Raw genomic sequence first — 15,042 nt, forward strand, 5'->3', positions numbered from 1 at the left:
TACATACTGACTCAGTAAATACAAAGTAATACAATGTAATTATATAGTAGTCATCTTTAGTCCTAAAGGTTAGTATTGAGGACCTTATAAGTACAAGATACTTTTATTTATCTATTACCATGTACTTACTACATGAATAACTTCAAATCAATCATCCTGACTTTGGTATTCTCACATGTTGTTTCTACAGTATGTACTTGTCTGATGGGTTGTAATGCTAGTTGACCCTCTCCTGTACAGCTCTCTGAGGGGTTGTATTGCTAGTTGACCCTCTCCTGTACAGCTGTCTGGGGGGTTGTAATGCTAGTTGACCCTCTCTTGTACAGCTGTCTGGGGGGTTGTAATGCTAGTTGACCCTCTCTTGTACAGCTGTCTGAGGGGTTGTAATGCTAGTTGAACCTCTCCTGTACAGCTGTCTGGGGGTTGTAATGCTAGTTGACCCTCTCCTATACAGCTGTCTGAGGGGTTGTAATGCTAGTTGACCCTTTCCTATACAGCTGTCTAAGGGGTTGTATTGCTAGTTGACCCTCTCATATACAGCTGTCTGAGGGGTTGTAATGCTAGTTGACCCTCTCCTGTACAGCTGTCTGAGGGGTTGTAATGCTAGTTGACCCTCTCCTGTACAGCTGTCTGGCGGGGTTGTAATGCTAGTTGACCCTATCATGTACAGCTGTCTGGGGGGTTGTAATGCTAGTTGACCCTCTCATGTACAGCTGTCTGGGGGGTTGTAATGCTAGTTGACCCTCTCATGTACAGCTGTCTGGGGGGTTGTAATGCTAGTTGACCCTCTCCTGTACAGCTGTCTGAGGGGTTGTAATGCTAGTTGACCCTCTCCTGTACAGCTGTCTGAGGGGTTGTAATGCTAGTTGACCCTCTCTTGTACAGCTGTCTGGGGGGTTGTAATGCTAGTTGACCCTCTCCTGTACAGCTGTCTGAGGGGTTGTAATGCTAGTTGACCCTCTCCTATACAGCTGTCTGAGGAGTTGTAATGCTAGTTGACCCTCTCTTGTACAGCTGTCTGAGGGGTTGTAATGCTCGTTGACCCTCTCTTGTACAGCTGTCTGGGGGGTTGTAATGCTAGTTGACCCTCTCCTATACAGCTGTCTGAGGGGTTGTAATGCTAGTTGACCCTCTCTTGTACAGCTGTCTGGGGGGTTGTAATGCTAGTTGACCCTCTCCTATACAGCTGTCTGGGGGGTTGTAATGCTAGTTGACCCTCTCCTATACAGCTGTCTGAGGGGTTGTAATGCTAGTTGACCCTCTCCTGTACAGCTGTCTGAGGGGTTGTAATGCTAGTTGACCCTCTCCTATACAGCTGTCTGAGGGGTTGTATTGCTAGTTGGCCCTCTCCTGTACAGCTGTCTGTGGAGTTGTAACGCTAGTTTTAAAGCTGATCTAAGATCATATTTTACAGTCAAGTTTATCTTTTGAGTCTCACAGCTGTTTGTCACTGGAAAATTTAGACAAAGCTCTCACATGTTGTTACAGTAACCAGACATTTTGTTTGTAAGACTATTTTATTCTAAAATGTATTTCTGTATTTAGTCCATTCATGGTAATACTTTATTTCAGCACTCTATGTTAATATTGTCATTCCTTGATTCACACCATGTCATCGATAGAGTTTTGGGTCATCTCCAAGTCTGGCTTCACCATGTAGTGCACACATTCATAATAATTAGTAGTGGGCAAAAACATCCATAATTCGATATGAGCAAGGCATTTGTGAATCCAATCCTTGTCATAGCTCATCATCTCTCATTATTTCATCATGATCATAGCCCGATCTACCATCAGTGTCCAATAACTAGGCACTCAGTCAATGTTCATAGTTCAATCTTACATGAGGATTCAGCATCCCATAACTAGGCATCAATCAATGTTGAAATAGTTAGGTCGCAGCCACGACATAAATGTAAAATTAAAAAAATGTAACTTAGAAAAAGTCCAGTGAGCTTAGATATGGCTGTACCTAAAATTGGGAAATTGTTGAGCTGGCATGGAATACTCCATCAACCCATTCTAATCAATGTGGAATTTTTAAAAATAATTTGTAAACTTAAATATTGAACTTTGAAACACAAATAGCTGAGTTGATCACACGAGAGTATATTTTGCAGAGACTGCTTGTGTCACGTCCTGACCCTAGTAAGATGTCATTTTCTATAGTAGAGTAGGTCAGGGCGTGACAGAGGGTGTTTTGGGTTTATCTATGTCTATGTTTTAGTTCTAGTTTTTCTATTTCTATGTTGGGGTTGTTTGGGTTGATCTCCAATTGGAGGCAGCTGATCCTCGTTGCCTCTGATTGGAGATCGTATTTAAGTAGGGGTTTTTCTTCCTGGGTTTTGTGGGTAGTGGTTTTCTGTTTAGTGTATGTCACCTGACGGAACTGTTGTCGGTCGTTTTGTTTAAGTATATTCAAGTAAATATGAGCACTCTACACGCTGCGCCTTGGTCCCCTTTATACGACCCGTGTTACAGCTTGGTGGTTTAAAAAGTCATAGTCAGTAATGTAATAATACTCTTAGCAAAAATGATTATTTTTCATCATTTTTAATTTAAAATATATATAATCTATGAGAATAGAAGTGCATTCGGAAAGTATTCAGACCCAAAACTTTAGAAAACTCTGTTGGTTTAAAATGCATGTCTCATTAACACATTTCCCAGTGTGCTATCACTGAAATAACAGCCAACAATTGTCAATGTTGATATTCTATGTAAGGTTGTGATTCGTTGAAGTTGATAATAGATTGTTTCTTTTTTTTAACATATTTTTTTGGACTATAAATGGAACTAACAGAAATCGTGAAAATGGGTTTGCCCTGGCTACACTAATGAGAATGTTGTATCTCTTTATCTGGTCTGTGGTTAAAGATTTGATAGAACTCACTGTCTTGTCGTGTGTAACGAGTGTCGTGTGTGGAGGACCAAGACGCAACAGGGAAGTGTATACTCATCTTCTCTTTTTAATATAAGAAGGAGAAACAAAAATAAACACGTATACAATTAACAGAAACAACACTAACAGTTCTGTCAGGTGACAAGCACAAAACAGACTACAACTACCCACAATACAAACACACCCCTAATTATAGGACCTTCAATCAGAGGCAACGATAGACAGCTGCCTCCAACTGAAGGCCCCAACACCAATTAACTAAACATAGAAATACAAATGACTAGACAGAACATAGAAATAAACTAACATAGAACAATAACAAAAACCCTTGACTAATAAATCAAATACCCCTCTCTACATGGACACATACACACAACCACCCTGAACCACATAAAACAAATCCCCCCTGCCACGTCCTGACCAAACTAAACACTAACAAATAACACCTTTACAGGTCAGAATGTGACATCGTGCCTGGAGAAATAGTTTTAACATTCCACTCCATTTCAACATGATACTGATATGAGAGATTGACATAATAGAAGAGATAATCCAGATAATCCATTGCAGCAGTAGCAGTTAGCTAGGGGGGCAGCAGCAGTTAGGTAGCAGGCCAGCAGCAGTTAGGTAGCGGGGCTGCAGCAGTTAGGTAGCATGGCAGCAGCTGTTAGGTAGCGGGGCAGCAGCAGTTAGGTAGCGGGGCAGCAGCAGTTAGGTAGCGGGGCTGCAGCAGTTAGGTAGCGGGGCTGCAGCAGTTAGGTAGCATGGCAGTAGCAGTTAGGTAGCGGGCTGCAGCAGTTAGGTAGCGGGGCAGCAGCAGTTAGGTAGCGGGCCAGCAGCTGTTAGGTAGCGGCGCTGCAGCAGTTAGGTAGCATGGCAGCAGCAGTTAGGTAGCGGGGCTGCAGCAGTTAGGTAGCGGGCCAGCAGCTGTTAGGTAGCGGGGCTGCAGCAGTTAGGTAGCGGGCCAGCAGCTGTTAGGTAGCGGCGCTGCAGCGGTTAGGAAGCATGGCAGCAGCTGTTAGGTAGCGGGGCTGCAGCAGTTAGGTAGCGGGCCAGCAGCTGTTAGGTAGCGGGGCTGCAGCAGTTAGGTAGCGGGCCAGCAGCTGTTAGGTAGCGGCGCTGCAGCAGTTAGGTAGCATGGCAGCAGCAGTTAGGTAGCGGCGCTGCAGCAGTTAGGTAGCGGGCCAGCAGCAGTTAGGTAGCGGGGCTGCAGCAGTTAGGTAGCATGGCAGCAGCAGTTAGGTAGCGGGGCAGCAGCAGTTAGGTAGCGTGGCAGCAGCAGTTAGGTAGCGGGGCAGCAGCAGTTAGGCAGCAGGGCTGCAGCAGTTAGGTAGCATGGCAGTAGCAGTTAGGTAGCATGGCAGCAGCAGTTAGGTAGCATGGCAGCAGCAGTTAGGTAGCAGGTCAGTAGCAGTTAGGTAGCGGGCTGCAGCAGTTAGGTAGCGGGGCAGCAGCAGTTAGGTAGCGGGCCAGCAGCTGTTAGGTAGCGCGCTGCAGCAGTTAGGTAGCATGGCAGCAGCAGTTAGGTAAGCGGGGCTGCAGCAGTTAGGTAGCGGGCCAGCAGCTGTTAGGTAGCGGGGCTGCAGCAGTTAGGTAGCGGGCCAGCAGCTGTTAGGTAGCGGCGCTGCAGCGGTTAGGTAGCATGGCAGCAGCTGTTAGGTAGCGGGGCTGCAGCAGTTAGGTAGCGGACCAGCAGCTGTTAGGTAGCGGGGCTGCAGCAGTTAGGTAGCGGGCCAGCAGCTGTTAGGTAAGCGGCGCTGCAGCAGTTAGGTAGCATGGCAGCGGCAGTTAGGTAGCGGTGCTGCAGCAGTTAGGTAGCGGGGCAGCAGCAGTTAGGTAGCGGGGCTGCAGCAGTTAGGTAGCGGGCCAGCAGCAGTTAGGTAGCGGGCCAGCAGCTGTTAGGTAGCGGGGCTGCAGCAGTTAGGTAGCATGGCAGCAGCAGTTAGGTAGCGGGGCAGCAGCAGTTAGGTAGCGGGCCAGCAGCAGTTAGGTAGCGGGGCTGCAGCAGTTAGGTAGCATGGGCAGCAGTTAGGTAGCATACAGTAGCAGTTAGGTAGCGTGGCAGCAGCAGTTAGGTAGCATGGCAGCAGCACTTAGGTAGCAGGGCAGTAGCAGTTAGGTAGCGGGCTGCAGCAGTTAGGTAGCGGGGCAGCAGCAGTTAGGTAGCGGGCCAGCAGCTGTTAGGTAGCGACGCTGCAGCAGTTAGGTAGCATGGGCAGCAGCAGTTAGGTAGCGGGGCTGCAGCAGTTAGGTAGCAGGCCAGCAGCAGTTGGGTAGCAGGCCAGCAGCAGTTAGGTAGCGGGCCAGCAGCAGTTAGGTAGCGGGGCTGCAGCAGTTAGGTAGCATGGCAGCAGCAGTTAGGTAGCGGGGGCAGCAGTTAGGTAGCGGGGCAGCGGCAGTTAGGTAGCGGGGCTGCGGCAGTTAGGTAAGCGGGGCTGCAGCAGTTAGGTAGCATGGCAGTAGCAGTTAGGTAGCGTGGCAGCAGCGTTAGGTAGCATGGCGCAGCAGTTAGGTAGCAGGGCAGTAGCAGTTGGGTAGCGGGCTGCAGCAGTTAGGTAGCGGGGCAGCAGCAGTTAGGTAGCGGGCCAGCAGCTGTTAGGTAGAGGGCGCTGCAGCAGTTAGGTAGCATGGCAGCAGCAGTTAGGTAGCGGGGCTGCAGCAGTTAGGGTAGCCGGGCCAGCAGCTGTTAGGTAAGCGGGGCTGCAGCAGTTAGGTAGCGGGCCAGCAGCTGTTAGGTAGCGGCGCTGGCAGCGGTTAGGAAGCATGGCAGCAGCTGTTAGGTAGCGGGGCTGCAGCAGTTAGGTAGCGGGCCAGCAGCTGTTAGGTAGCGGGGCTGCAGCAGTTAGGTAGCGGGCCAGCAGCAGTTAGGTAAGCGGGGCTGCAGCAGTTAGGTAGCATGGCAGCAGCAGTTAGGTAGCGGGGCAGCAGCAGTTAGGTAGCGGGGCAGCAGCAGTTAGGTAGCGGGGCTGCAGCAGTTAGGTAGCGGGGCTGCAGCAGTTAGGTAGCTGGCAGTAGCAGTTAGGTAGCATGGCGCAGCAGTTAGGTAGCATGGCAGCAGCAGTTAGGTAGCAGGTCAGTAGCAGTTAGGTAGCGGGCTGCAGCAGTTAGGTAGTGGGGCAGCAGCAGTTAGGTAGCGGGCCAGCAGCTGTTAGGTAGCGGCGCTGCAGCAGTTAGGTAGCATGGCAGCAGCAGTTAGGTAGCGGGCTGCAGCAGTTAGGTAGCGGGCCAGCAGCTGTTAGGTAGCGGGGCTGCAGCAGTTAGGTAGCGGGCCAGCAGCTGTTAGGTAGCGGCGCTGCAGCGGTTAGGTAGCATGGCAGCAGCTGTTAGGTAGCGGGGCTGCAGCAGTTAGGTAGCGGACCAGCAGCTGTTAGGTAGCGGGGCTGCAGCAGTTAGGTAGCGGGGCCAGCAGCTGTTAGGTAGCGGCGCTGCAGCAGTTAGGTAGCATGGCAGCAGCAGTTGGGTAAGCGGTGCTGCAGCAGTTAGGTAAGCGGGGCAGCAGTTAGGTAGCGGGGCTGCAGCAGTTAGTAGCGGGCCTGCAGCAGTTAGGTAGCGGGCCAGCAGCTGTTAGGTAAGCGGCGCTGCAGCAGTTAGGTAGCGGTGCTGCAGCAGTTAGGTAGCGGGCCAGCAGCTGTTAGGTATCATGGCGGCAGCAGTTAGGTAGCAGCGCTGCAGCAGTTAGGTAGCGAGGTAGCAGCAGTTAGGTAGCAGGGCAGCAGCAGATAGGTAGCAGGGCAGCAGCAGTTAGGTAGCATGGCAGCAGCAGTTAGGTAGCATGGCAGCAGCAGTTAGGTAGCAGCGCTGCAGCAGTTAGGTAGCGGGGTAGCAGCAGTTAGGTATCATGGCAGCAGCAGTTAGGTAGCGGCGCTGCAGCAGTTAGGTAGCATGGCAGCAGCAGTTAGGTAGCATGGCAGCAGCAGTTAGGTAGCAGCGCTGCAGCAGTTAGGTATCTGGGTAGCAGCAGTTAAGAAGGGTGGTCTTTCACCTTACCATAAATTGTCTGTCTTTTACTTTACCGTTAGTGAGGAACCAGAAAAGCAGGTCCGGGTCCAGCCTCCCATCAACACTTTGTTAGACAGGTGGAACAGGAAGCCATCATTGCTTTAAAAGCAATAATGGGAAGCTGCAGGGCTATTAAAGCGCAAAGCCCTGCATGGAGACAATTGAAGTCTGGTGTAAAACCAAACTTATACTGTAGATCTACAGAGACATCATGAGAACCACTGCAGCCATCCTATTGGTCCTCTGTCTCCTGGCCATCAGTCATGGTAAGTTACCATCATTTGAAGCATGCTTGATCAACTTGGAGTTGATGAAGTTTGCTCCATAATTTCATCCTCCATTTTATTAGTGCAATCTACTCATATGTCTTTGTCGCCACAGCATGGTGCTGTCATGAGGCAGTGGACATCAAGAATATTATACAGATTGATGCAGGACTGGGACAAGTGGTTGCAACTGACAAAAGTAAAACGTCCTACTACCTGTCAGGTTCCCTGAAGCATATCACTGAAGTTTATTTAACTAGACAAGTCAGGTAAGAACAAATTCTTAGTTACAATGACGGCCTACCCCGGCTTAATTGTGTGCCACCCTATGGGACTCCCAATCATGGATTTGAACCAGGGACTGTAGTGATGCCTCCTGCATTGAGAAGCGATGCCTTAGACCACTGCGCCACTCGAGAGCCCAGTACGGAGAGTGTCAGTTATTTTAAAACTGTTTCATATTATAACTGTTGAAATTGTCCTAAAACCCTGATTGAATCTGTTTGTTTCCAGCTGAATCAAGACTGCCAAAACAAGGGGTGGAGTCACATTGAAGGCAAGCTTTCCATGATTGAGGTGGCAACTGATGGTAGTGTCTTTGGGGTCAACTCTGCGGGTAGTGTTTATACCAGGTAAGGTTGCTACTGAACTATGTGTATGGTCCACCACCCCCCCAACAGTATTAACTTGAAAATGACTTGTAATGATAACTAAGAATAATAATGATATACCTTTATGAATAACTCTGGTTCTTACAGTACATGCTTGTTTTGGTAAACAGATAACCACTCTCAAATTCATACAAAGGGCTACACATTTTTTTTAAATAACATTGTTTAGAAACAATTGAATAAAAGCTTACATTTTGGCTTCTGATGCAGTTGTGTTAAGCTCTAGAGTTATTGGTGATATTCTTATAAAAATCAATAGCTATATAGAATTATTAAAGTCCACAAATGTTTTATAAACTTTGAACGCAAACCCCACCCCTTTCTTCAACACAGAGACGGCATCAGAGCCAGTAAACCAGAGGGCACCGGATGGAGCAATATCCCAATGTACATGCCAATGAAGCACGTGACCTACGACCTGGGCCGTCTTTGGGTCGTCTCCAAGTCTGGCTTCACCATGGTGTGCAAACATTAGCCTCTCCTCTGCATCTGAAGGCCGTTCGGGATCTGACAAGTTCACTTGCTAACTCATTGATCTCTCTGTCTGGAACAATCTCAATTCTCAACATTAATTCACAAGAATCCTTCATTCTAAAACCCATTGCTCTAACTATATTTTTCAGTACTTTATCTCTATCAATAGTAAACACTGATCTTAATGATATAAAGAATTTATCAATGATGTTTTCTTACACAATTTGGCAAGCAATAACGTTATAAAAGTTTATTCTTGATTAACACTTCAATTGAGCTTTGCCATGGCTGCTATTTGATCGTAGTGTAAACTTGGGCACGGTCACGATCCACATGGGTTTTGCTGTGCTTCAGAGGTCATCAATAGGATTGAATGGAGTCCTTGTCATTATCTCATTATATCATATTTTCCCGCAAATAAAGCATTCATTTTGAAACTCATTTCAGTGTGTTTTAAATCATATTGAACAGGGGGATTTAAGGTAGCTCTGCAAAGATCCAGTTAAAGATCTGTTTTGTGAATCTTCTTACTCAGAAGGTTAAATATGACTAGAGTACTACAGTGCTACAGTGTGCAGGAACTGGTGAACCTTTAGGTCCCTGATGCATAGTTTGATTGACAGGTGCCTTATTTATGTAGTGTCAGGTACATATTTGACAACACCTTTTATAGTGTGCTCTATTAAAGATGTGTAACTACCCACTAATCACTACACTACTCTTTGACGGACATGTGTAGTTTATTATTAACAAATGACTAGTTGCCAACAGTACATTGTGAACACTCTTTGTAGACCATATTGCTCTGTAAATAGACGGACTAATCCCCCCCCCAATACTGAACATGTATTAACATGCAGCAGATGGGGACACCTGCATAGAACTTCACAAACACTAAAGGATGAATCTGGGAGATGTCCTGCTGTTCGATGGTCATTTCAATATACCAGAGTTAAAAAGCCTTCACTCTTAGAAAACAAAGGTGCTACAGTATGTAACGCCTTAAAAGTGTTCTTCAAATCAAATGTTATTGGTCACGTACACATGATGTTAATGCAAGTGTAGCAAAATGCTTGTGCTTCTAGTTCCGACAGTGCAGCAAGCCCTGCAGTTGCGGTTGGTGCAGTTGCCGCCCGACAGGATGCTCTCAATTGTGCATCTGTAAAAGTGTGTGAGTGTTTTAGGTGTCAAGACAAATTTCTTCAGCCTCCTGAGGTTGAAGAGGCGCATTTACGCCTTCTTCAGCACACTGTCTGTGTGGGTGGAGCATTTCAGTTTGTCAGTGATGTGTACGCCGAGGAACTTGAATCTTTCCACCTTCTTCACTGTGGTCCCGTCGATGTGGATAGGGGGTTGCTCCCTCTGCTATTTCCTGAAGTCCACGATCATCTCGGTCCAGCCTCCCATCAACTCTTTGATATACAGGTGGAACAGGAAGCCATCATTGCTTTTAAAGCTATGTGCCGGGCTATTAAAGCGCAAAGCCCTGCAATGGGACGATTGAAGTCTGGTGTAAAATCTCAATTTATACTGTAGATCTACAGAGACCATGAGAGCCGCTGCAGCCGTCCTATTGGTCCTCTGTCTCCTGACCATCAGTCACGATAAGTTACCATCATCTGAAACATGCTTGATGAACTTGGAATTGATCAAGATTTTATTGGTGCAATCTACTCATATGTCTTTGACTCTATAGCATGGGACAGTCAGGAGCTAGTGGACATCAAGAATCTGATGCAGATTGATGTAGGACTGGGCAAGTGGTTGCAACGGACACAAGTAAAATGTCCTACTACCCGGTAGGTGATAATTGGGTCTGCCTGTCTGGTTCCCTGAATCATATCACTGTAGGACCAGCAGGGATCTGGGGTATCAACAAGGCAGACTCAATTCACAAGTGTGTGGCCAGTAACTGGGTGCAAGCTGCAGGTAAGTGGAGAGCACTGCTCAATATTTATCCAGACGACACCTGCTTCTTAGCTTTCCTGATACCATCAGGGTGTTGAAAAAATGATGAATGTTTTACAATTTTAACATGTAAGTCATTTGGCAGAATTCACAGATACGTGCTCCCGTTTGCTTGTCTGTCCGTCTGTCTTTGTTGTCTTCAGGCCTTCTGAAGCAGGTGGATGCTGGAGGTGTTCCATTTATTGTTGGACGATACTCCATACTGTCGGACACACACAAGGGACCAGACACCCCTTCCATGGACAAGAGCGCCAGGAAGTATGAAGTACTACAGTTGTGGACCCTTTGGCGTCAAGAATGACGATATCTACTTAATGAGTGTAAGATCTGGGAAAGAGTGTGAGAGCTGGAGTAGAGTAGTAGAAGATGAAGACTGTCAGTTATTTTAAAACTGTTTCATATTATAACTGTTGAAATTGTCCTAAAACACTGATTGAATCTGTTTGTTTCCAGCTGAATCAAGACTGCCTAAACAACGGGTGGAGTCCCATTGACGGCAAGCTTTTTATGACTGAGGTGGCAACTGATGGTAGTAGGGTCAACTTTTTGGGTGATATTTATACTAGGTAAGGTTGTGTTAGGTTCTGAACAAACAGAGTAAAAACTCACGAAAAGCTCAAACTAAGTTAATTCACCCACTGGGTTAAACAACTGCAAAATACAAAAACATGATTGCACATACACATATATTTTTGTCCTCCCACTAGCCGGAATCAACTCCTTGCACATCTAGACAGCCAATACATCTCTGTTGCTAGTCAAGAACTTGTTTGGTTCCTCTCACTGGTGTAGTCATGGCCCCACCTGACGCTAAAACCTTTGTGGTCTGTTCCTTCTCACTCCATCTGACCTGTGACCTGGGCCGAATTCCTCTCTCCTCCTTAATCCACACCTGTCCTCCCTTATCTGTGACTGAAACCAGACATTTGCCCTGTGCTTCCCCCCTTAGGATACATGAGATTCAACAATAACATGTTTGACAGAACGTAAACTTTCTTCATTCCCATGTCTCAGTCAACAATTTTCCATACACCTTACAGTACCAGTCAAAAGTTAGGACACAACTACTCATTCAAGGGTTTTTCTTTAGTTTTACTATTTTCTACATTGTAGAATAATAGTGAAGACATCAAAACTGTGAAATAACACATATGGAATCGTGTAGTTACCAAAAAAGTGTTAAACAAATCAAAATATATTTTAGATTCTTCAACGTAGTATCACATAGTGATCCAAGATGGCGTAGCAGTGCAGACGTGTTTGTCGTTGTCCTGTGTAAATTGTCTTTTTTCGTCTTTTGTATATATTTCTATCTCTTTTTCCATTTTTTTATTAAATATACCTTCCGGCAACCCGCCTCACCCAATGTGATACGGATCCGCTATTCTTTTAGACCTTACAGCTAGAACCTCCATCAGAAGATAGCCATCAGATGCTAGCCAGCTAATTAGCTACCAGCTATTTAGTCATTGTTAGCCACTGCTACCTCTAGCTCAGACACCAGCCGCTTTTACCCTGGATAAAACCCGCCAGTCTGCTCAGTGCAATATCAACCCTGAGAATTATTGGACTGCTTTTCTCCACCATTACTCCATTACTGGACCATTACTCCAGATCACCACAGCTAGCTAGCTGCTACCGAGTGGCCCAGCCCCGAAGCTAGCCTTTGAGCCAGGCCCATCTCCCGGCCTGCTCAGTGGACCCTATGATCACTCGGCTACACAGCTGATGCCCCCCGGACTCTTCACTAACACGACTAGAAGCCACTACATCGCCGGATTCCTGCCGTAAGCTCTGGACCTTTGCATCGGATCATCGCAACTAGCTAGCTGCTACCGAGTGGCTAACGCCCTTGTCCCGAAGCTAGTACAAGTTAGCCCCGAGCCAGGCGCATCTCCCGGCTAGCAAACAAAATTACTCCAGCTACAATACCTCTTTAACCAATTGACCTGGACCCTTTGTCGACACGGAGCCCCGCCGATCCATCACGTCTGGTCTGTCGACGTAATTCAGTCCGATGTTCCCTCAACCGCCCTTTGTCGGATGTCGGTGAAGATGCTTCTGCTAGCACCGGCCTGCTAACCTTTATGAACGCTGTGTCTCCCGCTTGTTAGCGTAGTAACGACTTCCCTGTTTCATTTATTGCTGTTCACTGGACCCTATGATATCTGGCTTCATAGCTGATGCCTGCTGGACTGTTCATTAATTACGGTACTCCATTTTGTTTATCTTTTGGCCCCAGACTTCGAACTCAGGCCCTGTGTGTAGTTAACTGACCCTCTCTGCCCATTCATCGCCATTTTACCTATTGTTGTTGTCTTAGCTGTTGCTGTCTTACTCATTGTCTTAGCTACCTCTCCCAATCTACACCTGTGATTGCTTTATGTCTCTCTCTAATGTCAATATGCCTTGTATACTGTTTAGGGTAGTTATCATTATTTTATTTCACTGCGGAGCCCCTAGCCCCACTCAACATGACTCAGATACCGCTTTTGCCCCACCTCCCACAACTAGCATAACTAGCGCCTCCAGAGATGCAACCTTTCTTATCGTCACTCAATGCCTAGGTTTACCTCCACTCTACCTGCACCGTACCAAACCCCTGTCTGTACATTATGCCCTGAATCTTTTCTACCACGCCCAGAAATCTGCTCCTTTTATTCTCTGTCCCCAATGCACTAGACGACCAGATTTGATAGCCTTTAGCTGTAAATCAAATCAAAATCAAATGTATTTATATAGCCCTTCTTACATTAGCTGATATCTCAAAGTGCTGTACAGAAACACAGCCTAAAACCCCAAACAGCAAGCAATGCAGGTGTAGAAGGACGGTGGCTAGGAAAAACTCCCTAGAAAGGCCAAAACCTAGGACGATTTCTAGAGAGGAACCAGGCTATGAGGGGTGGCCAGTCCTCTTCTGGCTGTGCGGGATGGAGATTATAACAGAACAAGGCCAAGATGTTCAAATGTTCATAATTGACCAGCATGGTCAAATAATAATAATCACAGTAGTTGTCGAGGGTGCAACAAGTCAGCACCTCAAGAGTAAATGTCAGTTGGCTTTTGATAGCCGATCATTGAGAGTATCTCTACCGCTCCTGCTGTCTCTAGAGAGTTGAAAACAGCAGGTCTGGGACAGGTAGCACGTCCGGTGAACAGGTCAGGGTTCCATAGACGCAGGCAGAACAGTTGAAACTGGAGCAGCAGCACGGCCAGGTGGACTGGGGACAGCAAGGAGTCATCATGCCAGGTAGTAATGAGGCATGGTCCTAGGGCTCAGGTCCTCCGAGAGAGAGAATTAGAGAGAGCATACTTAAATTCACACAGGACACCGGATAAGAGAAATACTCCAGATATAACAGACTGGCCCTAGCCCCCCGACACACAAACTACTGCAGCATAAATACTGGAGGCTGAGACAGGAGGGGTCAGGAGACACTGTGGCCCCATCCAATGATACCCCCGGACAGGGCCAAACAGGCAGGATATAACCCCACCCACTTTGCCAAAGCACAGCCTCCCACACCACTAGAGGGATAACTTCAACCACCAACTTACCATCCTGAGACAAGGCCGAGTATAGCCCACAAAGATCTCTGGCACGGCACAACCCAAGGGGGGGCGCCAACCCAGACAGGAAGACCACGTCAGTGAGTCAACCCACTTAAGTGATGCAGCCCTCCTAGGGACGGCATGGAAGAACACCAATAAGCCAGTGACTCAGCCCCTGTAATAGGGTTAGAGGCAGAGAATCCCAGTGGAGAGAGGGGAACTGGCCAGGCAGAGACAGCAAGGGCGGTTCGTTGCTCCAGAGCTTTTCCGTTCACCTTCACACTTCTGGGCCAGACTACACTCAATCATAGGACCTACTGAAGAGATGAGTCTTCAGTAAAGACTTAAAGGTTGAGACCGAGTCTGCGTCTCTCACATGGGTAGGCAGACCATTCCATAAAAATGGAGCTCTATAGGAGAAAGCCCTGCCTCCAGCTGTTTGCTTAGAAATTCTAGGGACAATTAGGAGGCCTGTGTCTTGTGACCGTAGCGTACGTGTAGGTATGTACGGCAGGACCAAATCGGAAAAATAGGTAGGAGCAAGCCCATGTAATGCTTTGTAGGTTAGCAGTAAAACCTTAATCAGACCTTGCCTTAACAGGAAGCCAGTGTAGGGAGGCTAGCACTGGAGTAATATGATCACATTTTTGTTGTTCTAGTCAGGATTCTAGCAGCCGTATTTAGCACTATCTGAAGTTTATTATTTAGCCATATTACAACCTATGTGTTGTGATAGTTGAGTTGTTTGCTCTATAAGATGTTAGTTCATATGCCTTGACATGTATGCCTAAGGCCGAGGCAATAAGAATACACCGTGACAGAATAAATTCAACCACACCTTTGTTTCATCATTTTCAGACCACTAAACAACTATTGATTTAGAACCACGTTACCCGCAAGTATAAAAAAATAAACAGGAGCTGCCTTCACTATTCCAGCACCATTTAATCTTCAACATTTTAACATCAAATCCCCTATGCTTAGTCTAATACAGTGACAACTAATATACCAAAATATACCAAAAACGATTTAGTCCAATCAATGTCCAATAAATGTAATCTCACTGTGTTCTTTGGGACCTTCAATGGTGCAGAAATGTGTTGGTATCCTTCCCTATATCTGTGCCTCGACACAATCCTGTCTCAGAGCTCTACAGACAATTCCTTTGATATCATGAATTGGTTTTTGCTCTGACATGCACTGTCAACTG

At 46.8% G+C, this 15,042-nt stretch overlaps 1 pseudogene; it reads left to right on the plus strand.

Annotated features, from left to right (window-relative positions):
• The first annotated feature begins 6,871 nt into the window (after nt 1-6,871).
• On the plus strand, nt 6,872-11,013 carry LOC106593244 (fish-egg lectin-like; annotated as a pseudogene).
• Nucleotides 11,014-15,042: the final 4,029 nt, after the last annotated feature.

Source organism: Salmo salar, chromosome ssa17, assembly GCF_905237065.1.
Source record: "Salmo salar chromosome ssa17, Ssal_v3.1, whole genome shotgun sequence".
Taxonomy (NCBI): domain Eukaryota; kingdom Metazoa; phylum Chordata; class Actinopteri; order Salmoniformes; family Salmonidae; genus Salmo; species Salmo salar.